Source organism: Tachyglossus aculeatus, chromosome 10 (assembly GCF_015852505.1).
Source record: "Tachyglossus aculeatus isolate mTacAcu1 chromosome 10, mTacAcu1.pri, whole genome shotgun sequence".
In the NCBI taxonomy this organism is placed as follows: domain Eukaryota; kingdom Metazoa; phylum Chordata; class Mammalia; order Monotremata; family Tachyglossidae; genus Tachyglossus; species Tachyglossus aculeatus.
In genome coordinates, this window is record NC_052075.1 from 22,725,013 (window position 1) to 22,746,821 (window position 21,809).

The window sequence follows — 21,809 nt, forward strand, 5'->3', positions numbered from 1 at the left end:
ACACAGGGATCACAGACTAAGGGGGAAGGAGAACAGCTATTGAATCCCCATTTTAATGATGAGGAATCTGAGGCACAGAGAAGTGAAATGACTTGCCTAAGGCCATGCAGCAGCTAAGTGGAGGAACTGAGATTAGAACCCAAATCCTTTGACTCCCAGGGCCATTCTTTTTTCACTAGAGGATGCCACTTATAATTTTTTTTACTCAGTCACTAAAGCTCTTTAACAAAAGCACTTGAAATGTATTGCTTAATCAGTACTAATTTCATTTTTTGTGTCCTTCATTTAGTTTATTTTATGCATACACTGTTTTACTAAGGTAAATTTCCTAAAACAGGGCTATAGTTTCAGATGTTACCATTTTTTGTGGATTAAGGGGACCCAAAATGAATGATAAAATATATTTCAGGTAGCCTGAATATTTCAATATTTTTATCCAGTGTGTGCCCTTCATTTCTACAAAGTTATAAAATCCAGATTTTGCCAGGGCCAGTCCAATCGCAGCACAGAGAGTACCCCCAGCCAGCATTATTCCTCCATCATCAATCGTATTTATTGAGCGCTTACTGTGTGCAGAGCACTGTACTAAGCACTTGGGAAGTACAAGTTGGCAACATATGGAGACAGTCCCTACCCAACATAAGCTTACCTTAACCAAAGTCATCCGATTGCTCCAGCTTTCTTTTTCAAATGGTATTGGTTAAGAGCTTACTATATGCCAAGCACGTACTAGGTGCCGGGGTAGAGAAAAGCTAATCAGGTTAGATACAGTCCATATCCCACATGGGGCTTAGTCTTAATCCCCATTTTGTAGAAGACGTAACTGAGGCACAGAGAAGTAGTAAACTGCCCAACGTCACACAGTGGACAAGTGGCAGAGCTGGGATTTGAACACAGACCCCTCTGAGTCCCAGGCCTGAGCTCTATCCACTAAGCCACCCTACTTCTCACTTGCACTGGATCACCTATTATCAGGGCACCTCCTTTTACCCAGACATTAGTGCTTAGTACAGTGCTTTGCACACATTAAGCACTCAATGAACATGAATGAATGAATCTTGTATCAGAACAAGTAGAGTATTTGTGGGTATGTGTATTACGGTTGGTTTATATATGTATTCAAGGCCAGAGTTGGAAGATAACAGCCATTTCCAGGAGTAAGTGAAGAAATCAAGGATTTCAGAGATCTGGATCTTCCAAATTCATTTTAAAAACAGTTCCCCATCTGGAGAGGTGCCATAGACAGACCACCCCAGCTAAGCTGACTGCAATGCTCTGCCCTATTGATACTAAGTGGACCCCTGCTCAGCTGTGTTACTCCAGGAGGGGCTCATTCTCCAGATGCTGAAGGTCCAGCCCAACTGCACAAGTCAACTTCTAGTACCGAGCCTCACTGCTCTGCTCCTCCCAAACCACTTAGTACACTTACCTGCTGACTTCACACCCTTAGTACACCCTCCGCTCCTCCACCGCTAATCTCCTCACTGTACCTCGCTCTCGCCTGTCCCGCCGTCGACCCCCGGCCCACGTCATCCCCCGGGCCTGGAATGCCCTCCCTCTGCCCATCCGCCAAGCTAGCTCTCTTCCTCCCTTCAAGGCCCTGCTGAGAGCTCACCTCCTCCAGGAGGCCTTCCCAGACTGAGCCCCTTCTTTCCTCTCCCCCTCGTCCCCCTCTCCATCCCCCCGTCTTACCTCCTTCCCTTCCCCACAGCACCTGTATATATGTATATATGGCTGTACATATTTATTACTCTATTTATTTATTTATTTATTTTACTTGTACATTTCTATCCTACTTATTTTATTTTGTTGGTATGTTTGGTTCTGTTCTGTCTCCCCCTTTTAGACTGTGAGCCCACTGTTGGGTAGGGACTGTCTCTATGTGATGCCAACTTGTACTTCCCAAGCGCTTAGTACAGTGCTCTGCACATAGTAAGCGCTCAATAAATACGATTGATTGATTGATTGATTGATTGACTTGGTCTTGGACTGGAGCCTGCAAGACTCTGCTTCTTGGAGGCGAAGGGAATGGACACATTGATGCTACCCTGTCCTGCTTCTGACACTGGCCTCCCAGAAGCCACCAACATCACACACAGAAGGGTCCCGGCTCCAGAGACTCAGTATGTGCAGGGTGACCCTGCCAACAGGACTGTGAACACAGGGAGATTTGATCCTTCTACTTAAGGGGCTCAGCTTTTCTTGGTCCTGCAGTAAAGTCCAATTGAACCAATTCCCTGCACAGAACCTCAGCTCCCAGAACCAGCCTCTGTACCAAGAGTGGCAGCCCCTGTCTCACTAACCTATCCCAAAAGCTAACCCAGTCACACACACACACACACAAAAAAAGCAAACCTTCCCTTTGGTGGTGGCAATGTGACCCACAGCTCCATCTCTCCTGGATCCTGGACCTATAAAATTGAAAGCTCATCTGAAGGTGTATATATAAGGAAGGGAGACACCATAATGAGCGCAGAAAAGTGGAGGCAGGTATACTGAGGCGGTGAGTCAGGGATGCAGGGAACATGTCTGCTAATTCTGTTGTATTGCCCTCTCCCGAGCACTTAGAATAGTACTCTGCACATAGTGAGCGCTCAATAAATACCACTGATTGACTGCTAGAGGGTAGGGTCACGGAGAACTTCCACAGCTACAGAAAGAGGCTGTTTGGGTAGTGAGGGAGCCATCTGAGATGGAGTCTTAGGATTTTCACCCCACTCCCAAACCTTCCAAGATAGGGGAGGGATGATACCGCCACCACGAACACACACCAGCCCTGCAGGGAGGCCCTTGGCCTAGAACCTGGTCGAGAACAGTTCCCAACTAGAAACTAGAGAGCACCTAGCCAACTTCACTCAACACTAGACTGTCCCCCAGTTCCCCTGTAACCTCCGAACTCTCTCAGAGGTAGTCACCGTCAGGGACCAAGGGGTTTCAGCGCTGGAGGGGCTAAGGATGAGCAGGGTGACCCTGTGGATGGGACTGTGGGTTCAGGGAGCATTGACATCTGCAGAATGAAGGGTCCTGGCTCTTCTCAGTCCCACAGTCCAATCAGACAGAACCAGTTCCTTTCACAGGGCCTTAATGGCTGTTTGCAAAACCAGCCTCAGGGATGAGGGGGACAGTCCCCTCTGCTCACCTCCTCCTCCTCCTGCCATAACACTTAATCATCCACACATGCCCCCATCACCTTCCCATAGAGATGGACGCTCAGCTCCTGATTCTACCTCTCCATAGGAATCACCTGCTCTGCATCCTCACTGCAGGGGGAACAGGCCTCGTGGACCAGAAGTGTGGTGAGAAGTTTCTGGTCCCCCTTTTCCCCTCACCAGCACCCCTTGGACATCCACTGCCAGATGAGTCTGAGTGGGGTTTAGGAAGCCCCTGAAAGGCCCAGCCCCATTGTGGTGTCTCATGTGGACCACAGCCTCCCACCTACATAGTGGTCTAGTGCTAGTGGTCTCCGATAACTATAAGACCACTACTGAAATTGTTTCTTCGATAAGCTCAGCTCACACGCTCCCCATGCTCAACCCAAATACACATACATACATACACTTGATTTTCCCTTTCAACTCAACCATGCACTTTGGCACACCCACCAAGCACTTAAGTATTCACCCCACAACCCACTACTTGTCAGCTGTGACTGTGGGCAAGTCACTTCACTGAGCCTCAGTGACCTGATGTGTAAAATGGGGATTTAAACTGTGAGACCCCCGGGGGACAACCTAATTACCTTGTATCCACCTCAGTGCTTAGAACAGTGCTTGGCACATGGTAAGCTCTTAAATACCATCATTATCATTCTTCTACTCAGAATTCCCTTACCCGTATTGTGCTATTTGGGTCCTCCTCATTCAATTGATACTGGACCTATAAGATTGAAAGGGAACTATGTGAGTATGGGGAGAATAAGCGTATCTGAATGTGTAACAGAAGGGGACCCCCTATTGAGAGCAGAGAAGTGGAGGCAGGTGCCGTAAGGTTGATTGTCAGACCTGCAGGGAACGTGTCTGTGAATTCTGTTGCATTGTACTCTCCTATCCTTGGAATACAGTGCTCTACATGAAGTAAGCACTCCATAAATACAACTGATTGCTTGCAGGAAGAAAGTGTCTCTGAATTCCACAGCCACAGAGAGAGAGAGAGAACAAAGATGCAATTTGAGTGGCCATGAAACCTTCTGAGATAGAGTATTAGGCCCTTCACCCCACTACCCACCCCCCAAAGAGGACATGAATGAGGTCAGGAAAGGGGAGAGATGATACTTCCATAGAACAGCCTTGCAGGAAGGCCTTTAAGGAAGTTACCAGGCCCAGAAGAGTCCCCCTTTAGCAACCCAGAAATCAAAGTTACCCAAAGCTCAACACCTCCTTGCCCCTCAACAGCTCTTTTCTCCTCCTAAACTCAACAGACACTTACATTCAAGCAACCACTTTCAGCTTTAAATGGCCTCAGGCTCTGGAAGCTTCTGTAGGTTAGGGAGGGGGTGGGAGTGGGGCCCCATCTGATGTCGGTAATCCACCTGATTGGAAGCAGCTGGGTTAGAGATCAGGTGTCCCGGGAGGGAGCCCCAGCAGCTTCGTTGGAGGAGGGGGTGGATAGGGGATAGGATAAGATTGGATCTGTAGCATGAAAAGCTTTGTCCAGGGGAAACACAAATTCCAAACAGCTGTCCAGGGGGTCTCATCTCTGCCCTGACCCCTACCAGAGAAGCAGCGTGGCTCAGTGGAAAGAGCACAGGCTTTGGAATCAGAGGTCATGGGTTCAAATCCCCCTTCCGCCACTTGTCTGCTGTGTGACTTTAGGCAAGTCACTTCACTTCTCTGTGCCTCAGTTCCCTCACCTGTCAAATGGGGATGAAGACCGTGAGCCCCACGGGCCTGATCACCTTGTATTCCCCCCGCCCCCCCGCACTTACAACAGTGCTTTGCACACAGTTAAGCGCTTAATAAATGCCATTACTATTATTACTATTATAACCCAACTTCCTGTCCTGAGTAACCTCCTCACGGCCCCCCATGTCAGGGCCGTTGACACTGGACCCCAGGAACAGTCAGGGCAGCCTGGACCTTAAAAGCAGACAGACCATCACTCTCCCCACCTTCACAGCCTTCCTAAAATCATATCTCTTCCAAGAGGTCTACCCCAACTAAGCCCTCACTTCCTCTATTTATTAATAATAATACTAATAATAATAACTCTGGTGTTGGTTAAGCACTTACTATAATAATAATGAATAACTAGGGTATTTAAGTGCTTACTATGTGCCAAGCCTTGTTCTAAGCGCTGCGGTGGATACAAGGTAATCAGGTTGCCCACATGGGGCTCACAGTCTTAATCTCCATTTTACAAAGGAGGTAACTGAGGCACAGAGAAGTGAAGTGGCTTGCCTAAGGCCAGGTTCCCTCACCTGGCCCTCTGCAGTCCATCTCTGCAGCCAAGCCCTTCAGTTTCCAGCAGACTCTGTTGTCTCATAGCTGGAGAAGGAGGGGTAGGAGGCTTCAGACAAAATACGTTTCATTTGCAGAGACCAGTTTCCATCTCCCCCACGTTTGGTAAACCTATCATTAGCAGAGGTGAGGTGTATAGACAGACCACCTCAGCTTACCACTCTTCCTTTATTTATTTTTAATTAATTGATTGGTTTCTATTCATGTCTGCCTCCCCCTCTGGACTGTGAGCTTGTTTTGGAGAACGAGCTGTTCTCATTCTCCTGTCTCTCTGTCTGTGTCTCTTTGTTGTTAGATTGTACTCTCCCAAGTGTTTAGTACAGTGATTTGCAAACAGTAAGTACTCAATAAATACAAATATGACTGAAGGAATGCCCTATTGATACTGAGTGGCCCGTTCCTCAAAACCCCAGCTCTGTTACTCCAGAAAGGCCTCATTCTTCAGAGACTGAAGGTCCAGCACTACTGCACATATCAATTTCTAGTAGCAAGCCTGACAATCCCGCTTGTCCCAAACCACCCCGCTGCTGATTGAAAATGCAACCTGGGCCCTCTCTGCATGACAGCAGGACTTGAGATCATGGAGACACCTTGAGCAGTCACTGAGCCTCTCCCCTTGGTCAACCATGGCACCCCTTGTGATCTCAGGGCTGAGAAGAAGGAAAGAAGGCAAGGAAGAAAAAAAAGAAAGCACTTCCCTATCATAAGCTTAGTGTTAATTGATTCCAGCTGTTCTTAATTAGCCTCATTACCTTAGAAACAGTAAAGTAAAATAAAACTTGACAAAATTGGGGGGCTCTTCTATGAACTAGGGCTAAGGGTTTTACCTCAGCATAACAAAGTTGTGAGTTCTAATCACACTTGTGGAATTAGAATCTTTTTAAGAGCCTAACACCAGAGCCAGGAGTAGAACGCAGGCCTCCAGCCTCTCGGGGCTGTTACTTTTCCTCTAGGCTACAGCGGCCCTCTCAAGGAAAGGCTTCCTTCATCATCATCATCATCAATCATATTTATTGAGCGCTTACTGTGTGCAGAGCACTGTACTAAGCGCTTGGGAAGTACAAATTGGCAGCATATAGAGACAGTCCCTACCCAACGGTGGGCTCACAGTCTAAAAGGGGGAGACAGAGAACAAAACCAAACATACTAACAAAATAAAATAAATAGAATAGATATGTACAAGTAAAATGAATAGAGTAATAAATTTGTACAAACATATATACATATATACAGGTGCTGTGGGGAAGGGAAGGAGGTAAGATGGGGGGATGGAGAGGGGGACGAAGGGAGAAAGAAAGAAGAAGGAGCAGAAGAAATTTGCAGACAGTGCAGCTTCGCCTTTTTTGCAGTTTCTCCCCCAAACTCCCCAACACTGGCTTCTCCGGTAAGAAAGGATGTACAGGCAAAAACCCCCACAGGTTGACTGCTACACTCTGCCCCACACTTAACACTGGACCCCCAGAGAGCCTCACAGACGTCAGTACTCCTGAGGCCTGAGATACCCAGCAATGCTGCAGACTGGATAGAAAACTGTTTCCTGTACAGTGCCTGCCTTCTCTGTTCAATGATTCCCCACAATCACCCCCACTGCTGACTCCCTCATCCTAAACCCCCCATGATTTTGCCTCTCAGAAAGGGGCATGGAATGGACACAGTTACAGTCCCCACCTTACTGGTGACACTGCATCCCTCCCCTTCCCCCTTCTCTCAAGATGAAGCCACTGATCCCACAGAAACACATAGTTCGAAGAAATCCAGAGAAGGAAGACGGGAGTATTAAATAAAGCACAGATGCAAACATTTCCTCTATACGAGTGAAGCTTTCACCAGTCATACTATCAAGTTGGCAATCTTCTATCCTGATTGGGAATTTGGCACAATCTTCTTGGACTTCCCCAAATTGTCCATTAGGCCTTGAAAACTGGTTGTATATTGTGTGAATTGACCTCCATGAACCCACACTTCAGTGGGACAGTCCTCCAGGCCGGGGAGATACACTGACCAGTCTGTAGAGAGAGTAATAGTTGGACCGTCTAAGCTTGGTCATCCTGTGCACTGCTGGGGGATGAGAGGGGAGAAAGAGAAGGACTCATGACTCGCTACCAGCTTCGGCAGGAATCCTCATCTAGAGCCATGGAACTGATCTGGAGAGATGACAGGATTACCGATCCCGAGATCCTGGATCTCCCATCCTGCCCTCTGGAAAAAAGCCGAGAACCATGTCTGTTACCAGACAAAACAGTCTCAGGGCTGGGAGGAAGAAATCAGCTGTACTGGAGCAGGAAAGAGGTGGGTAGGGGGGTTTAAGACAGCCTAGTTTGGAGGAAACACTAGTCTCCTAATACCAAGAGAGGATGTATTCAAACAGATGCAGCTGACTGCTGCAATGTTCTTCTAAGACTTGCCCAAGATCCCCCTCACCCCCAGATCCCCAATTCTGTTACTCCACAAACTCCAGTCCCCTCTAGGCTGTAAGCTTATTGTGGGCAGGGAATGTGTCTGTCCTATTATACTCTCCCAAGCGCTTAGTAAAGTGCTCTGCATGCTGGAGGCATTCCATCAATCCAATTGATTGATTGAAGGGGCAGAACTGCATTCTCGCTGGATGGAATTCAGTTTCGGATATAATACCTGTCTTGTATATGTTGCCAACTTGTACTTCCCAAGCGCTTAGTACAGTGCTCTGCACACAGTAAGTGCTCAATAAATACGATTGATTGATTGATTGATTCTAACCCTCCCGGCCCACACCCCTGTTGACTTGATTTCAGGCAGGAGTGTGCACAACTCTGCTTCACAGAGAGAAATAGGGTAGAGATACCAATAGACACCCTGACCTCCTCCTGCCATTAGATGCCACAAGCTTCCACATTAAGCTCAAAAGGGTCCCTTCTCTGGGGACTGAAGCAGGGAAGTGACCCTGGAGACAGGACTGCATTACACTTTCCAAGCACTTAGTACAGTACTCTGCACACAGCAAGCGCTCAATCAATCGTATTTATTGAGCACTTACTGTGTGCAGAGCACTGTACTAAGCGCTTGGGAAGTACAAGTTGGCAACATATACAGTCCCTACCCAACAGTGGGCTCACAGTCTAAAAGGGGGAGACAGAGAACAAAACCAAACATACTAACAAAATAAAATAGAATAGATATGTACAAGTAAAATAAATAGAGTAATAAATATGTACAAACATATATACATGTGCTGTGGGGAAGGGAAGGAGGTAAGATGGGGGATGGAGAGGGGGATGAGGGGGAGAGGAAGGAAGGGGCTCAGCCTGGGAAGGCCTCCTGGAGGAGGTGAGCTCTCAGTAGGGCCTTGAAGGGAGGAAGAGAGCTAGCTTGGCGGATGGGCAGAGGGAGGGCATTCCAGGCCCGGGGGTCGATGGTGGGACAGGTGAGAACGAGGTACGGTGAGGAGATTAGCGGCAGAGGAGCGGAGGGTGCGGGGTGGGCTGTAGAGCTCAATAAATATGATTGAATAAATGAAGGACTGTAGTCCTAGGAAGGCTTGATTCATCTATAGAATTAAAGGCCCTGGGTCTTCTGAGTTCCAGGCAAAGCAGACAGAACTAGGTTGCTGCACCGAGCCCAGGTCCCTGTTCTCGCATGAGTGGCAGTCATCTGGTCACTCCTCATCCTCCCTGTTATTCACACACACAGCCTTTTCTTTGGGGTAGCAACGCAGTCCACTCAGTAAAGGGGAAAATCTGGACGTTGACTCTTCCCAGGGTGAAGGAGAGATGATCCTCGAGGTCAAGGAGAAGCACTGAGCTGCTGCGGCTGCTCTGGAGAAATGGCCCTGGGCCCTGCAACCAGAACCACTGTGGGTTCTGAGCGCAGCAGCCTGCCTCCTGCTAGCACTAAGAGGGATTTGGGGCAGCTGTGCCTCTCTATCGCCTGGTACCACCAGGCATTGCCCTGGGAGGCTGCCCCTTTCAATAGCCCCGTAACGAGAATGACGGTATCTGTTAAGCACTTACTACATGCAAATCAATCAATCGTATTTATTGAGCGCTTACTGTGTGCAGAGCACTGGACTAAGCGCTTGGGAAGTACAAGTCGGCAACACATAGAGCCAGTCCCTACCCAACAGCGGGCTCACAGTCTAGAAGGGGGAAACAGAACAAAACCAAACACACTAACAAAATAAAATAAATAGAATAGATATGTACAAGTAAGATAAATCAATAAATAGAGTAATAAATATGTACAAACATATATACATGTATACAGGTGCTGTGGGGAAGGGAAGGAGGTAAGATGGGGGGGATGGAGACTCATCCATCCATCCATTCACTCACTCACTCATTCAGTCGTATTTATAACGATGGCATTTGTTAAGCGCCCACTACATGCAAAGCACTGTTCCAAGCGCTGGGGAGGAGACAAGAGCACTGTTCTAAGCTCTGGCGGGGATACATGGTGATCAGGTTGTCCCACGTAGGGCTCACAGTGTTAATCCCCACTTTACAGATGAGGGAACTGAGGCCCGGGGAAGTTAAGTGACTTGCCCAAAGTCACACAGCTAAGTGGAGGAGCTGGGATTTGAACCCATGACCTCTGACTCCCAAGCCCGTGCTCTTTCCACTGAGCCATGCTGTACTACCCTGTGTTCAACATCATCATCATCATCAATCGTATTTATTGAGTGCTTACTGTGTGCAGAGCACTGTACTAAGCGCTTGGGAAGTACAAGTTACAAGTACAAGCTGTCCCGGGCCAGCCTAAAAACGCATCCCGCGGGAGAAGTCTAAGACAGCAACTTCAAGACCTCTGGGCTGCTTTCATTCACTCATTCAATCGTATTTATTGAGCGCTTACTGTTTCCCATTCCTCGATTCCCAACCAGGCTGGGTTAATAATAATAATAATAATAATAATAATAATAATGGCATTTGTTAAGTGCTTACTATGTGCAAAGCACTGTTCTAAGCGCTGGGGGGATACAAGGTGATCAGGTTGTCCCGCGTGGGGCTCACAGTCTTAATCCCCATTTTACAGATGAGGGAACTGAGGCTTCGAGAAGTTAAGTGACTTGCCCAAGGCCACACAGCAGACATGTGGTGGAGTAGGGATTCGAACCCATGACCTCTGACTCCAAAGCCCGGGCTCTTCCCACCGAGCCACAGGTCTCGCTTTGGAGATGTGTCCCTGCAGACCATGAGGAGTTGGGGCGGGGAATGGGATGTGACGGGCCTTAGAAGTCCTCTTTAATAAACTGGCAATTCATTCAATCGTATTTATCGAGTGCTTACTGTGTGCAGAGCACTGTGCCAAGCGCTTGGGAAGTCCAAGTTGGCAGCATATAGAGACAGTCCCTACCCAAAATCAGGTTCACAGTCTAGAAGGGGGAGACAGACAACAAAACACGGAGACAGGCGTCAAAGTCGTCAGAACAAACAGAATTAAAGCTAGACGCACAGGGGATGGGTCTGTTTGTTTCTTGTTCTACTGTGCTCTCCCGGGCCCTCAGTACAGTGCTCTGCACACAGTAAGTGACGAATAAATGGGATCGAGTGAATGAAGCAGCCATTAGATATCAGTGACTGATTGAGTGGCTGAACGATCCCCGTGGGCATCAAACGTATTTATTGAGCGTTTACTGTGTGCAGAGCCCTGTACTAAGCGCTTGGGAAGTCCAAGTTGTGCTGAGGGTCTTCAGAAGAATGTGGCTCCCTTGGGTGGGAGAGTCTCAGATTTCTCTGTGCCCCTGTCAACTTTGTCGTGCTGGGCTAGGCCGGAAGGCATGACCTTCTTAGGCCCAAGAGACAGTTGTGTTCCGTGAGGCTTCGCCTGTCTACCATCCCCCTGTGGCACTGACCATTTTTTACGATGCTTGTGAAGCACTCACGATGTGCCAGGCACTGTACTAAGCGCTGGGATAGAGAGAAGCTCATCTGTTTGGACATAGTCCGCGTTCCTAATGGGACCTCCAAGTCTTAATCCCCATTTGAGAGATGATCTAGCTGATTCTCAGAGAAGTGAAGTGACTTACCCAAGGTCACCCCGCAGATGAGTGGCCGACGCTGGATTTGGAGCCAGGTCCTTCCGGGCTGTAGCCACCAGGTGGCGCTGCTTCTCTTCCAGATGGTGATTCTGGGCGTCCGCGCTTCTCTATCGCCACCTGGTGGCACTTCGCTCCAACAGCGCCGGCTTCCTCCCCGAGCCTCCATCTCCTCTAGGTCAATCAATCAATCAGTCAATCGTATTTATTGAGCGCTTACTGTGTGCAGAGCACTGTACTAAGCGCTTGGGAAGTACAAGTTGGCAACATATAGAGACGGTCCCTACCCAACAGTGGGCTCACAGTCACAGAAGCAGCGTGGCTCAGTGGAAAGAGCCCAGGCTTGGGAGTCAGAGGTCGTGGGTTCGAATCCCAGCTCTGCCACATGTCTGCTGTGTGACCTTGGGCAAGTCACTTAACTTCTCTGAGCCTCAGTTCCCTCATCTGTAAAATGGGGATTAAGACTGTGAGCCCCACGTGGGACAACCTGATCAGCTTGTATCCCCCCCAGCCCTTAGAACAGTGCTTTGCACATAGTAAGCGCTTAACAAATGTCATTATTACATATTAGAAGGGGGAGACAGAGAACAAAACCAAACATATTAACAAAATAAAATAGAGTAGATATGTACAAGTAAAATAGAGTAATAAATATGTACAAACATATATACAAATATACAGGTGCTGTGGGGGAGGGAAGGAGGTAAGACGGGGGGGTGGAGAGGGGGACGAGGGGGAGAGGAAGGAGGGGGCTCAGTCTTGGAAGGCCTCCTGGAGGAGGTGAGCTCTCAGTAAGGCCTTGAAGGGAGGGAGAGAGCTAGCTTGGCAGACGTTGGGAGGGAGGGCATTCCAGGCCCAGGGGAGGACGTGGGCTGGGGGTCGACGGCGGGACTGTGAGCCCACTGTTGGGTAGGGACTGTCTCTATATGTTGCCAATTTGTGCTTCCCAAGCGCTTAGTACAGTGCTCTGCACATAGTAAGCGCTCAATAAATACGATTGATGATGATGATGACAGGTGAGAACGAGGCACGGTGAGAAGATTAGCGGCAGAGGAGCGGAGGGTGCGGGCTGGGCTTCCTCCAGGTTGCCTCCAGCTCCTTTTTCCACTGCCTCCCCCTGGCCTGGATCTCCCTCCCCGCTCCACATAGTCCAGACGGCCACTCTCCCCCTCTTCACAGCATTATTAAGGTCGCAACTCCTCCAAGAGGCCTTCTCTGATTAAGCCCTCTCTTCCCCCGGGCTTCTTCGCCCTTCTGCATCCTCTACACCTGTGACCTGTGGACATTCCCTATTTCCCCTGCAGCATTTATGTGCGTATCTGTAAACTATGCATTTGGTGTACAGAAATGCGGTGGTTGTGAGCACAAGGGGGACAGTTAATAATAATGTTCTTATTAATAGTAATTATTAGTAGTAATGTGGCATTTCTTTAGCACTTAAAACATACCAGGCACTGTGCTAAGCGTGGGGGTAGATACAAGAAAATTGGTTTGGGCGCAGTCTCTGTCCCAAATGGGGCTCACAGTCTTCATCCCCATTTTACAGATGCGGTAATTGAGGTAGAGGGAAGTGAAGTGACTTCCCCAAGGTCACACAGCAGACAAGCGGCAGAGCAGGAATTAGAACTCAGGTCCTTCTAACTTCCAGGCCCAGGTTCTCTCCACTAAGCCACACTGCTTAGTGCTTAAATGCCATAATAATAATAATGATGATGACATGGCTTCAGCTACCATGTCAACATGAATGACTCCCAAATCCATCTCTCCAACAATATGCCATGTGAGAGTGGGAAAACTTTTTTCTTTCAGGACAGCGTCATCGAATCACCAATTACACTTCCACTCTATTTCCCCTCTCTGCAATTTATATTAATGTCTGTCTCTCCCCTAGACTGTAAACTTGTTGTGGGCAGCTCATGTCTTCCAACTTTGATGTACTGGACTCCCCCAAGCACTTTGTATAATGCTCTGCACACAGCAAGCGCTCGATACCATTGATTGATTAATGAGCTCATCATTATTACATAACAAATATACCACTTCCACAAAGATTTGGATAGACTCACTGGAGCATCCAAAACTACCAGCACCCAAAAAAGTGATAAGAGATTTTGCCATTTGGAATTGGAAAAACAAAAGTAATCAGAAGTCATGGTAGTAGCTCCCCGTAGGAAAGGGACTGCATCCAACTTGATCTGTGTCCACCCCGCTCCCGGTACAATGCGTGGTGCATAGTTAAGTGCTTAACAAATACCTTTATTAATAATGACAATAATAATAAAATGGGGATTCAATAACTCTTCCCCCTTCTTATACTGTGAGTTCCATATGGAATGGGGACTGAATCTGACCCGATAATCGTGAAACTACCCAGTGCTCGGTACAGTGTTTGGCACAAACTGGGCACTTAAAATGCCACCACAATTATTATTATGCAGGAAAGGGTGGGGGCTAGCTGGTTTCTAACCAGATTTCCGTCCTCTATCCCTTCTTCCCCTGTCTTGTTAACTCGATCTACTCCAGCGCTTAGTACAGTGCTTGGCATAAAGTAGGCATTTAACAAGTACCATTATTTTTATCAATAATACACACAAAGTCAATCATATCTATGGAACACACTGCAGGCAGAGCCCTGTCTTAAGCACTTACGTGACTACAATCTAACTCCTAACTGCAGCCCCCTCCCCCGGAGTGTCACCACCATTATGTCAGTTATCCCTGATTTGGGCCTCCCTTCCTCACCCCTTTAATTCAAACCTTGAGCCCAACCCATTCCTCAACCCCCTCAATCACCATAATGAAAGAAAATCACTAATATCCCAAAACTAAGCATCCAACTCCCCTCACAAGCCACTCCCTCAGCAGTTTGGTCAATGTCAGTTAGCCCTACACTGTTACTCCCTGAAAGTATCAGACCAAGTCACTTCCAAGCCAACAAAACCAAACCATTTTGTCCTACCCACCTCAGCACCACCAGGACCACTGCTGTATAAAATAGGTAGAGAATGCCAATTTCAGGGGGCTCTTAATCATAAAAGATATATTAATCTTAACATATCAACTACCACAACTGAATAAAAGATAAGCTAATCACAGGCCCTCCTCACCAAAACCCCAGAGGAACACATTCTGTCTTCTCTTCTCATCCTACAGCAAATTCAACCCACAGACCTTACCTCTGGGACTTTAAAGGGGCAGTGCCCTTGCCCCATTGAATGGAGAGACTGGGTTTCCAGGAGGTGAGGCTGCAGGAGCAAGGAAAAAAGAGGCAGAAGGCTATTAAGGAGAAGGGCATTTGCAGCTGCTCATCGTTAAAAGGATCTGGAAAAAACATCCTTAATTATAGACACCTGCAACCCATTCACATACACCTGGAGGATAGGGTCTAATTCTCATCCAGGGCTTTTCCAATGCCTAGTACAGTGCTTTGCACCAAGGAGGATGTTCAATAAACAAGAACGAATGAGCAAATGAATCAATGAAGCAGCGTGGCTCAGTGGAAAAGAGACAGGGCTTTGGAGTCAGAGGTCATAGCCTCAAATCCCAGCTCCGCCACTTAGCTGTGTGACTTTGGGCAAGTCACTTAACTTCTCTGTGCCTCAGTTACCTCATCTGTAAAATGGAGGCGAAGACTGTGAGCCCCACGTGGGACAACCTGATCACCTTGTATCCCCCCCCCAGCACTTAGAACAGTGCTTTGCACATAGTAAGCACTTAATAAATGCCATTTCAAAAATTAAAAAAATGAATCAATCAGTCAACGAACTCAAGCTCTTCCCTGAGGCCTTTCTAGTCCCCAGGCCCTCCACTCCCCCCTCCACTCTGTCTCTCCTTTTTGTTTCCTTTTTAATGGAGTATGTTAAGCGCTTTCTGTGCGCCAGGCACTGTGCTGGGCGCCACTGTGGATACAAGATAGGTTGGACACGGTCTCTGTCCCACATGGGGCTCACACTCTTGCTCCTCCGTTTTGTAGATGAGATGACTGAGGCCCAGAGAAGTGAAGCGAATTGTCCAGGGTGGCACAGCAGAGGGGTGGCAGAGCCGGAATTGGAACCCAGGTCCTCTGACCCCCAGGCCTGGGCCCTTTCCGCTAGGCCGTGCAACGTCTGTCCTCCCTGCTTCTGTTTCTTTCAGCCTCTGGGGAAGGACTGTTGGTGTAAGAAATAATTAGAGGACGCCAGGTTTGGGGGGCTCTTAACCCAAGACCCTGGGAAGAGTGGAAGGAAAAGGCAGGGAAGGTGAAAATGACAGGAAGGAAGGGCGGGTCAGCTTTAAGGCTGGCCACTACGGTAGCCGCTGATGGCCTTTGCAGATCTTGGACCAAAAGATAATAATAATGGTATTTGTTAAGCGCTTACTTGGTAGCAAGCACTGCTCTAAGCCCCGTTGCCCAGTGTGTCCCATGTTTCACGGAACACTTTTTTATACTATTTATTTATGCTATTTGAACGCTTGCTATGCGTTCAACACCATTCTAAGCCCTGGGGTAGAAACAAGTGAATTAGTTCGGATACAGTCCCTGTCCCTTATGAGGCTCACAGTCTGAAAAGGAGGGAGAACAGGAGAACCTAGGCACAGAGAAGGAGAGTGACTTGGCCAAGGTCACACAGCAGACAAGAGGCAGAGCCAGGATTAGAACACTTGACCTTCTTAATAATAATAATGGCATTTATTAAGCGCTTACTATGTGCAAAGCACTGTTCTAAGCGCTGTGGAGGTTACAAGGTGATCAGGTTGTCCCACGTGGGACTCACAGTCTTTATCCCCATTTTATAGATGAAGTAACAGGCACAGAGAAGTTAAGTGACTTGCCCAAAGTCACACAGCTGACAAGTGGCGGAGCTGGGATTTGAACCCATGACCTCTGACGCCAAAGCTCATGCTCTTTCCACTGAGCCATGCTGCTTCTCTAACTCTTACTCTCAGACCCGTGTAGGATTGGCTTTTTTGAACTTCACAATGTCGATCCTTTCCTTTCCACTCATTCTTCAGCGTGCCATTATTTTACTCAAATTCACCCTTCATCTGCACTTCTCATTTTAGGGAGGTGGAATTTAGGGAAAATGGGGGAATTTTATGGTTCTTTTAAAGGCACATCTCCTCCGAGAGGCCTTCCCTTATTAAACTCTCATCAAACCTGGGAAAATGGGGGAATTTTAGGGCTCATTTAAGGCACATCTTCTCCATGAGGCCTTCTCTGAGCCCCCATCCCCTTTTCTTCCCCTTCCTTCTGGGTTACTCTGACTTGCTCCCTTTATTCACCCCCTCCCTCAGCCCCACAGCACTTTTGTCAAGCAGGATAGCTCCATGGAAAGACTACGGGCCTGGGAATTAGAGGTCATGGGTTCTAATCCTAGCTCCACCACCTGTCAGCTGTGTGATTTAGGGCAAGTCACAACTTCTCTGAGCCTCAGTACCTCATCTGTAAAATGGGGATTAAGGCTGGGAGCCCCACATAGGACAACCTGATCACCTTGTATCCCCCCAGTGCTTAAAACAGTGTTTTGCACATAGTAAGGGTTTAACAAATGCCATCATTATTATTACTATTATATCTGTAATTTATTTATATTAATGTTGGTCTCACCCTCTAGACTGGAAGATCGGTTTGGGAAGGGAATGTGTCTGCCAATTCTGCTGTATTGTACTCTCTCAATCGGTTAGTACAGTGCTCTGCATGTAGTAGGCACTAAATAAATACCATTGATCGATTGATTGGCTCTTAGATCGAAAGCCTGGAGCCTGGACAAAGTCCCATGATGTTTTCTCATGTTGCCAACAAACACCTCAGTGGTGGCGAACACTTTCTGGGCCCCAAGTGGGACAGAAACTTTGAGTGAGGTGATTGTCTTCTGATCTAAAAACTTCATATATTGGAGGCCACCCCATTTATCTCGTGCCTCATCAGGTTCACCAATGTTCACAATTTGTGCTTAGGTTGCTATCTCTCTGAGGTCGCTTAACTAATTCCACAGAAAGTTGTTTTCAGCTGGGAGAATCTGGTCAACGAACCAAGCTGAAAAATTGCTAAGGGCTCTTGGCACTAAGCTGAACCCAATCCGGGAATTGCAAAACTGATAATTGACCTTTGAGATGTCAGTCCCAGCTCAAGTCCATGAGTATGCCTTGCTTGTCACTCATCAGTCTATCAGTTAATGGTATTTACTGAGCCCTTACTATATGCAGAGCAGTGTACTAAGTATTTGGAAGAGAACTATAGGACAGAGCTGGTAGATACACTCAAATTGATGAATCAATGGTATTTATGGAGTGCTTACTGTGGGCAGAGAACTGTACTAAGCGTTTGGGAGAGGACAATAGGACAGAGTTGCTAGATGCATTCCCCGGCCACAAGGAGTTTACAGTGTAGAGGGGGAGACAGACATTAATCATCATCATCAATCGTATTTATTGAGCGCTTACTATGTGCACCGCACTGTACTAAGCGCTTGGGAAGTACAAATTGGCAACATATAGAGACAGTCCCTACCCAACCGTGGGCTCACAGTCTAAAAAGGGGGAGACAGAGACCAAACATACTAACAAAATAAAATAAATAGAATAGATATGTACAAATAAATTAGAGTAAAAAAAATATGTACAAACATATATACATATATACAGGTGCTGTGGGGAAGGGAGGGAGGTAAGATGGGGGGATGGAGAGGGGAACGAGGGGGAGAGGAAGGAAGGGGCTCAGTCTGGGATGTAAGTCAATCAATTCTGGATATGTGCATAAGTACTGTGGGACTGACAGAGGGGCCAATAAAGGGTGCAAATCCAAGTGCAAGTGTGAAGCAGAAGGAAATCTCCTGCCTTGGTGCAGTTTTAAGGTGCAAAGAAAGTGCTTAATAAATACCATCATTATCACACACACCTAGTTTCTGCTGCAGGCACATGGGACAGTTGTGGGGAGTGGAAATAAACACAAAAACACACACTCAAGCTTCTCCCCCTCTTTCCCTGTAGCTCATCTTTAAACTCCATTTCTTCCCTCTGCTTATAAGGTATTGTAGTGTCCATCTCTCCAACTTGATTTTAATCTCAGAAGGTGTTGTGTCAATGTTTCAGTATTCCTTGCTCCCCCCTTGTGCTCTTAGATTGTGAGCCCCCCAAGTCTAATTCTCACCTTTGTCTTCTCTCTCCGCAATTGGTATAGTGTTCTGCACCCAATAAGAACCTAATACCATTACTAAAACTGTTATTGCTACTATGGCACTACTCTTTCTGGCCCTTGGATAGAGAAATAAAAGTAAGAGATGGTTTTCAGGAAGGAAACTTGTACCTTTTGAACACAGATAGTCTCTTTTTGGGTCAAGAAGACCTTTGGTAGAGAAACCAAAGTGGGAGGTGGCTTACATGAAGTAAATGTCTCCTTTTCAACCTAAAATATCCTATACTTTCAGGCCTCGAAGACATTAGGTAAAGAAATAAAAGTAGGAGATTGTTTGCATGAAGCAAATTTCTCCTCTTCCACCTCAAATATTCTCTTGTCAGGTCTTTAGGGAGAAAAATGAAAGCAGGAACTGGTTTCCATGACACAAATTTCACCTTTTAGGCCTTAAATATTTTCTTTTGAAGGCGTGAAGACCTGAGGTAGAGAAATAAAAGGAGGAGATTGTTCTCATGAAGCAAATTTCTCCTCTTCCGCCTCAAATATTCTCTTTTCAGGGCTTTGTGCTGATAAATGAAAGCAGAAGATTGCTTAACGTGACCGGCATGGTTAAGGCTCCCAGTTTCATTGGTGCAGGGGTGGGCGGGATGTGAGAATCTCCTCCTTCCTCCTCATCTCCCAGAGCCTTGGGGTGAAGTGGGCACTTGAAATTTCTGAAAGGGAGGCCAAACCTCGGTTTGAACATAAAGCGACAACAGGGCTTTCCTAGGGAACAGCAGGAATTCCTTTTTGAATATCAGTATTCATTCAGCCTGCTACAAGATACAGGTAAAAGTCGTTTATCTTCTCTCTATATCGATCTAGGGGCTAGAAATGCACTTTTCAAAGGCGGATCTAGCTAGTACCGGATTCCAACCTCCTAGCCGGCCAGGAGTTGAGAGAAAGGATTTCTTTCTTTTAGATACAGTCGCCTCCCTTTCTCTTCTCAAACAGACCCCAGGATCCATGGCCCGACTTGAGCCCTCATCCTCCCCTTGGGCCCCGCTTTCTCTGAAATGAATCCCTTCAGGACAGAGCTATCCAAGGGACACAGTGGACCAGTGGGAATTCACATTTTTAACAAATGGTTTGAGAAGCAGAGTGGCTTAGTGGAAAGAGCACAGGCTTGGGAGTCAGAGGTTATGGGTTCTAATTCCGGCTCCGCCGTTTGTCAGTTGTGTGACCTTGGGCAAACTTCTCTGTGCCTCAGTTACCTCATCTGTAAAATGGGGATTAAGACTGTGAGCCCTTTGTGGGACAACCTGATTACCTTGTATCAACCCCAGCACTTAGAACAGTGCTTGGCACATAGTAAGCGCATAACAAACACCAAAATTATTATTATTAGATGGGATTTTAACAACTTTTATTCTCTGACAGTGTTCTGGAGAAGAAAAGCTCTCCTTTGAATATCTGGAAGGGGGACAGTGGATCAGGTTTAGGGAGCTGGCGGGGCGGGTCGGGGAGGGGGCATGTTTTAAGGAGGGGTGGCCAGGGTTGGCGGGGGGAGGTGGACAGGGCGGTCACAGACAACCCCAGGCCCCAGAAGACTCCCTGTGGCTTGGCTTTAGGGTTGTGTGGGGCTGAGGTGGGCGGTGGGGGGGGGAGGCGGCTCAGGAGCGCTTCGGCATGGTTTCCCTCAAAGTGTTGAGAGTCCAGGAGTAAGTTAGAGCTGGCTTGGCTGGAGGGCTGTGGTCCTTAGGGTGAGGGCAGGAGTGCTTCAGGATGGTTTCCCTCGGGGTGTTGAATGTCCAGGATGAAGATGGAGCTGGCTTGGCTGGAGACCTTGGGTCCTCCAAAGTTGGGGTGCTGTTGAAACAAGGTTTTTTCCTTTTATTTTGGGGAAGAAAGTGGAGGAGGAGGAGAAATGGAAGTGGCTGGAGAAAGAGGAGGGGAGGTGGAGAGGGGAAAAGATGGAGAAGGGGTCCCCAGCAACCCCTCTTCCCTGCTGCTCCCTCCCCTGCACTGCCCTCCCTGCAGTGGACCTCACACTGAGGATCAGGGGGGACCTAGTGGCAGGGCCCCAGTGGGCTTAAACTCTCCGTCCACCCTCCCCAGGTGGGCCTGGTCCGCCACCTCCCTCCTCCCCTGGTCCCCTGTCACCAGACTGCCCCTGCTTCCCCCCTGCTGCAATAAGGGGGGCAGTGGCCATGCCTCCGACAGCAGGCACAATTGCGTGAATTCTCCTTCTTGGTCCACTGCCCCTTTGCCTCGTTTCTTCCCCGGATTTAGGAACGCCGATTCTCTCCTTGCGGCATGTGGGGGACAAAAATCCTGTCAGCAGATTTTGAAGTGGAAAAGCTAAGGCAGGCGTAAATGCACTGACACCCATCAAGGCAACACTTGCCAGCTCCCAGGGCCACACTGAGGATAGCCCATGAATCACCCTTCCTGGGAATTAGGACATTTCTCCCTTCTGGCCCGCAGTTACCTCGGCTCCTAGCAGGGTCTATCTCATCCAGGATGGATCCAGTCCAGAGTAGCAGTCCCCAAGACATGTACAGATTCAAAACCTTGAGGACAAAAGACTCGGTGGGTCAGATGTTCTTAAACAAAGCACAGGAAGTGAAACTGCTTTGAAGTTGGATGGAATTTTCCCTGGAGGCTTTTGGGTGGGTCTATGGTGTTATAGTCAGTTTGCGTTCATAAAGCCATTCATCTAATCATATTAGAAAAGGCAGAGAGATAAACCTCACCATTTTTTGTCTTCTGATGCATGGTATTTTTATTATTTTTTTTAATCCTAAGATATCCCAGACGTCTACGTTCAATGGAATGAGTAGTGTATGAAGTTATATGTCAATTATTTTATATGTTAGTGATTTTAGTATTAACTTTTATTTTAAACTATTTTATTGTATTTTATTGTGCCTGTAGTTGTGTTTTGTATTTATTTTTATTTGAACTATTTTATTGACTTTTAAAATGCTGGTGTGATGTGCTGCATAAATCTTTTAATTGTTTTATATCATTTGAGTGAGAGAAAAATAACATTCCATTGAACATTGAGTTGGTCAACTAGGATTTAGTGAAGGACAAGGAGTTATCTCTGTTGTGCTTTTGTAGTACAGGTTAGAAATTGAAATCCTGACAAAACACTATAGAATTTTGAAAGATATCTCTCGATAAAACTGGGCAAATTCTTGACATGGAAAATGAGCCTACACGGTCCAACTGGGGAAGCTCTAAC

The 21,809-nt window shown here is 47.3% G+C and overlaps 1 long non-coding RNA gene across 5 annotated transcripts in view; it reads right to left on the reverse strand.

Moving 5' to 3' along the window:
* Positions 1-21,050: 21,050 nt before the first annotated feature.
* LOC119933719 overlaps positions 21,051-21,809 on the reverse strand; it is a 49,431-nt gene continuing 48,672 nt past the window's right edge. For all 5 annotated transcript variants that reach the window (XR_005452608.1, XR_005452607.1, XR_005452605.1 and 2 more), the window contains one exon: positions 21,051-21,132. This is a non-coding gene — a long non-coding RNA (uncharacterized LOC119933719). The remainder of the gene's footprint in view (positions 21,133-21,809) is intronic.